The 6,000-nt window shown below is 45.0% G+C and overlaps 1 protein-coding gene across 2 annotated transcripts in view; it reads right to left on the bottom strand.

The window, feature by feature from the left end:
- The window catches only part of LOC140455418 (nuclear factor 7, ovary-like), a 145,276-nt gene that overhangs the window by 4,238 nt on the left and 135,038 nt on the right, over nucleotides 1-6,000 (bottom strand). The gene's annotated exons all lie outside the window — the stretch shown is intronic.

Here is a 6,000-nt window from a genome sequence, read left to right as displayed (position 1 = left end):
TGTGCCTGAGTGTGTGTGTGTCAGAGAGACAGTGTGTCTGTGTGTGTGCATGTCTGTGTGTATGTCTGTGTGTGTCTCTGTGAGTGAGTGTGTGCATGTACGGGTGTGCGTGTGTGTCTGTGTGTGTGTGTGTGTCTCTGTGTGTGTGAATGTGTGTGTGAGTGTGTATCTGTGTGGGTGTGGGTGTGTGTGTGTCTGTGCGTGTGTGAGAGTGTGGGTATGTGTGTATGAGAGTCTGTGGAGTGAGTGTGAGTGTGAGTGAATCTGTGGGGTGATTGTGTGTGGGTGTGTGAGTGAGTCTGTGGGGCGATTGTGTGTGGGTGTGTGAGTGAATCTGTGGCACGAGTGTGTGCGTGTGTGTGTCTGAGAGTCTGTGGGGCGAGTGTGTGTGTAAATGTGTGTCTGTGTGTGTGCGTGTGTCTGTGTGTCTGTGTGTATGAGTGTGTGTGTCTGTGTGTCTCTGTGAGTGTGAGTGTGCGTGTATGAGTGTGCGTATATGAGTGTGCGTGTGAGTGTGTGTGTCTCTATGTGTGCGAGTGTGTGTCTGTGTGTGTGTCTTGGTGTGTGTGCGAGGGTGTGCGCGAGTGTGTGTGAGTGTGTGGGTGTGTGAGAGTGTGTGTGTGTCGGTGTTGGTGTGTGTGGGGGTATGGGTGTGTGTGTGTGTGTGTGAGAGTCTGTAGGGCGAGTGTGTGTATGTGTGAGTGTGTGGGGGTGTGAGTGAGTGGGTGTGTGAGGGTCTGTGAAGCGAGTGTGTGGGTGTGCGTGAGTCTGTGGATTGTGTGTGGGTGTGTGTGTGAATCTGTGGCGCGAGTGTGTGGATGTGTGTGAGTGTCTGTGGGGCGAGTGTGTGTGTGAGTGTGTGTCTGTGCATGTGGATGTGTGTATGGATGTGGCTGGGTGTGGGGTGTGTGGGTGTGTGTGACAGTCTGTGGGGCGAGTGTGTGTGTGAATATATGTCTGTGTGTGTGGATGTGTGTGTGTTTGGTTGTGTGGATGTGGCTGGGTGTGTGGGTGTGTGTGTGTGTCTGTGTGGGGGTGTGGGTGTGCGTGTGTGTGTATGTATTTGTATGTGTGTACACGTGTGTGTGTGTGTGTGTGGATATGTGAGTGTGTATGTGGTGGGTATGTCTGTGGGTGTGGGTGGGTGTGTGTGCTATGTGTGCATATGTGTGGGTGGGTGTGTGTGTGGATGTGTACGCATGTGTGGGTGTGTATGTATTTGTGTGAGTGTGTGTTTGGGTGTGTGTGTGAGTGTCTGAAGTGTGTGGATGTGTGTGTGTGTCAGTGTGTGTGGGTGTGAGTGTCTGGAGTGTGTGTGGATGTGAGTGTCTGTGTCTTAGTGCATGTGTGAGTGTGGGTGTGTGTGTGTGAGTGTCTGGAGTGTGTGAGTCTGTGTGTGTGTGGAGTGTGTCTGTGTGAGTGTGTGTCTGTGTATGGGTCTGTGTGTGTGTCTGTGTAGGTGTGTGTGTGTGTGTGAGTGTGAGTGTGTGTTTGGGTGTGTGTGTGTGAGTGTCTGGAATGTGTGTGTGTCTGGTGGGTGTGTGTGTGTGAGTGTCTGGAGTGTGTGAGTCTGTGTGTGTGTGGAGTGTGTCTGTGTGAGTGTGTGTCTGTGTATGGGTCTGTGTGTGTGTCTGTGTAGGTGTGTATGTGTGTGTGTGTCTCTGAGTGTGCGTGTGTATCTGTGTGTGAGTGTATGTGTCTCTGTATGCGTGTGAGTGTGTGTGTGAATGTGAGTGTGTGTGTCTCTGTGTGAGTGTGAGGGTGTGTGCGAGTGTGTGTGTATCTGTGTGTGTGTGGGTGTGTGCGAGTGTGAGGGTGTGTGCAAGTGTGTGTCTGTGTGTGTGAGTGAGTGTGTGGGTGTGTGTGTGTGAGTGTGTGTCTGTGTGGGTCTGTGTGAGTGTGTGTCTGTGTGGGTGTGTGAGTGTGGGTGTGTGGAGTGACTGTGTGTGAATGTGTGTCTGGGTGTGTGGATGTGGCTGGGTGTGTGGGTGTGTGTCTGTGTGGATGTGAGTGTGTATGTGTATTTGTGGGTGGGAGTGGGTGTGTGTGTGTATATGTGTGTGGTTGTGTGAGTGTGTGTGTGGTTGGTGTGTCTGTGGGTGTGTGTGTGTGTGCTATGTGTGCATATATGTGTGTGGGTATGTGTGTAGGTGGGTGTGTGTGTAGGTGTGTATGTGTGTGGGTGTGTATGTATGTATGTGTGAGTGTGAGTGTGTGTTTGGGTGTGTGTGTGTCTGAGGTGTGTGTGGATGTGTGTGTGTGTCTGTGTGTGGATGTGAGTGTCTGGAGTGTGTGTGTGGATGTGAGTGTCTGTGTCTGTGTACGTGTGTGAGTGTGAGTGTGGGTGTGTGTGTGTGAGAGTCTGGAGTGTGTGAGTCTGTGTGTGGGGGGTGTGTCTGTGTGTGAGTGTGTGTCTGTGTGTGTGTCTGTATGGGTCTGTGTGTGTGTGTCTGTATGGGTCTGTGTGTGTGTATGTGCATGTGTCTGTGCATGTCTGTGCATGTGTCTTTGCGTGTGTCTGTGTGTATCTGTGTGTGTGTCTGTGTGTGGGTGTGTGTCAGTGTGTGTCTGTGTGTGAGTGTGTGTCTATGTGTTTATGTGCATGTGTGTGTGTGTCTATGTGTGTGCGTGATTGTGTGTCTATTTGTATGTGTGTGTGTCTATGTGTGAGTGTGTGTGTGTCTATGTGTATGTGTGTGTGTGTCTATGTGTATATGTGTGTGTGTCTGTGTATATGTGTGTGTGTGAGTGTGTGTGTTTCTACGTGTGTATGTATGTGTGTTTGTCTATGAGTATGTGTGTATGTGAGTGTATGTGCTTCAATGTGTACGTGTGTGTGTCTCTATGTGTATACGTGTATGTGTGTGTGTTTATGTGTATATGTGTGTGTGTGTGTCGATGTGTATATGTGTGTGTGTGTATATGTGTGTGTGTCTATGTGTATATGTGTGTGTGTGTCTATGTGTATATGTGTGTGTGTGAGTGTGTCTATGTCTATATGGGTGTGTGTGTGTGTCTATGTATATAAGGGTGTGCGTGAGTGTGTATGTTTCTGAGTGTGAGTGTGTGTCTATGTGTATATGTGTGTGAGTGTGTGTGTATCTGTGCATATGTGTGTGAGTGTGTGTGTGTGTCTATGTGTATATGTGTGTGTGAGTGTGTGTCGATCTGTATATGTGTGTGTGAGTGTGCATTTCGAAGTGTGTATGTGTGTGTGTGTTTCTATTGGTGTGTGTATGTGTCTATGTGTATATGTGTGTGAGTCTATGTGTGTGTGAGTGTGTCTATGTCTATATGGGTGTGTGAGTATGTGTGTGTCTATGTGTATATGGGTGTGTGTGAGTGTGTATGTTTCTGAGTGTGAGTGTGTGTCTATGTGTATATGTGTGTGTTTCTATGTGTAATTGTGTGTGTGTGTCTATGTGTATTTGTGTGTGTGTCTATGCGTATATGTGTGTATGTTTCTATGTGTATTTGTGTGTCCGTGTGTGTCCATGTGTATATGTGTGTGTGAGTGTGTGTCTGTGTACATGTGTGTTTGTGTGTCTACGTGTATTTGTGTGTGTTTCTCTGTATATATGTGTGTCTATGTGTATATGTGTATGTGAGTGTGAGTGTGTGTCTATGTGTATATGTGAGTGTGAGTGTGTGTCTATGTGTGTATGTGTGTAAGTGTGTGTGTCTATATGTATATGTGTGTGTATTTCTATGTGTGTCTGTGTATATGTGTGTGTGTATGTGTGTGTGTGTCTGTGTATATGTGTGTGTATATGTGTGTGTGTGCCTATGTGTATATGTGTGTGTGAGTGAGTATGTTTCTATGCGTATTTGTGTGTGTTTCTATGTGTATATGTGTGTGTGTCTATGTGTATATGTGAGTGTGTGTGTGTCTATGTGTATATGTGTGTGTGTCTTTCTATGTGTATATGTGTGTATATATATATGTGTCTATATGTGTGTGTGAGTGTGTGTTTCTATGTGTATATGCTTGTGTGAGTGGTTGTGTGTCTATGTGTATATGTGTGCGTGAGTGTCTGTGTGTCTGTGTATATGTGTATGTGAGTGTGAGCGTGTGTCTATGTGTATATGTGTGTGTGAGTGTGTGAGTGTGAGTGTGTATCTGTGTGTGAGTGTCTATGTGTATATGTGTGTGTGTGTCTATGTGTAAATGTGTGTGTGAGTGTGTGTCTATGTATATATGTGTCTGTGTGTATATGTGTGAGAGTGTGTGTCTATGTGTATATGTGTGTGTGTATGTGTCTATGTGTATTTGTGTGTGAGTGTGTTTCTATGTGTCTATGTGTGTGTGTGTCTGTGTGTGTGTCTATGTGTGTGTGTGTTTATGTGTATATGTGAGTGTGTGTATATGTGTGTGTGAGTGTGTGTCTATGTGTATGTGTGTGTTTATATGTGTGTGAGTGAGTGTGTCTATGTGTATGTGTGTGTGTGTCTATGTGCATATGTGTGTGTCTATGTGTATTTGTGTGTGTGAGTGTGTGTCTATGTGTATTTGTGTGTGTGTGTCTACGTGTATATATGTGTGTGTGTATATGTGTATGTGTGTGTTTATATGTGTGTGAGTGAGTGTGTGTCTATGTGTATATGTGTGTGTCTCTATGTGTATTTGTGTGTGTGTGTGTGTCTATGTGTATTTGTGTGTGTGTGTGTGTGTGTCTATGTGCATATGTGTGTGTCTATGTGTATTTGTGTGAGTGTGTCTATGTGTATTTGTGTGTGTGTATGTGTGTGTGTCTATATGTATGTGTGTGTTTATATGTGTGTGAGTGAGTGTGCGTCTATGTGTCTATGTGTGTGTGTGTCTATGTGTATATGTGAGTGTGTGTGTCTATGTGTGTGTGTGTGTGTCTATGTGTATATGTAGGTGTGTGTACATGTGTGTGTGAGTGTGTGTCTATGTGTATATATGTGTATGTGTGTGTTTATATGTGTGTGAGTAAGTGTGTGTCTATGTGTACGTGTGTGTGTCTCTATGTGCATATGTGTGTGTCTATGTGTATTTGTGTGTGAGTGTGTTTCTATGTGTCTATATGTGTGTGTGTCTATGTGTATATGTGAGTGTGTATGTGTCTATGTGTGTGTGTGTCTATGTGTGTATATGTGTGTGTGTATATGTGAGTGTGTCTATGTGTATGTGTGTGTTTATATGTGTGTGAGTGAGTGTGTGTCTATGTGTACGTGTGTGTCTCTATGTGTATATGTGTGTGTGTCTATGTGTATATGTGTGTGTGTCTATGTGTATTTGTGTGTGTGTGTGTCTCTGTGTATATATGTGTGTGTGTGTGTCTATGTGTATATATGTATGTGTGTCTATGTGTGTGTGTGTCTATGTGTATCTGTGTGTGTGTGTGTGTTTATATGGGTGTGAGTGAGTGTGTGTCTATGTGTGTGTGTGTCTATGTGTATGTGTGTGTGTGTTTATATGTGTGTGAGTGAGTGTGTGTCTATATGTCTATGTGTGTGTGTCTATGTGTATCTGTGTGTGTGTGAGTGTGTGTCTATGTGTCTATGTGTATGTGTGTGTGTGTGTGAGTGTGTGTCTATGTGTATCTGTGTGTGTGTGTGTGTGTGAGTGTGTGTCTATGTGTATCTGTGTGTGTGTGTGTGTGTGAGTGTGTGTCTATGTGTGTGTGTGTGTCTATGTGTATCTGTGTGTGTGTGTAAGTGCGTGTCTATGTGTCTATGTGTGCGTGTGTCTATGTGTCTCTGTGTGTGTGTGAGTGTGTGTCTATGTGCCTGTGTGTGTGTGAGTGTGTGTCTATGTGTGTGTGTGTCTATGTGTCTGTGTGTGTCTATGTGTGTGTGTGTCTGTGTGTGTGTGTCTATGTGTGTGTGTGTATCTGTGTGTGTATATCTGTGTGTGAGTGTGTGTCTGTGTGTGTGTGTGTGAGTGTGTGTCTATGTGTCTATGTGTGTGTGTGTGTGAGTGTGTGTCTATGTGTCTGTGTGTGTGTGTCTATGTGTATCTGTGTGTGTGTTTGT

The sequence above is a fragment of the Chiloscyllium punctatum genome, chromosome 30 (assembly GCF_047496795.1).
Source record: "Chiloscyllium punctatum isolate Juve2018m chromosome 30, sChiPun1.3, whole genome shotgun sequence".
Taxonomy (NCBI): Eukaryota; Metazoa; Chordata; class Chondrichthyes; order Orectolobiformes; family Hemiscylliidae; genus Chiloscyllium; species Chiloscyllium punctatum.
The sequence above is the reverse complement of the archived record's forward strand: the minus strand, read 5'-3'. Positions and strand labels throughout refer to the sequence as shown.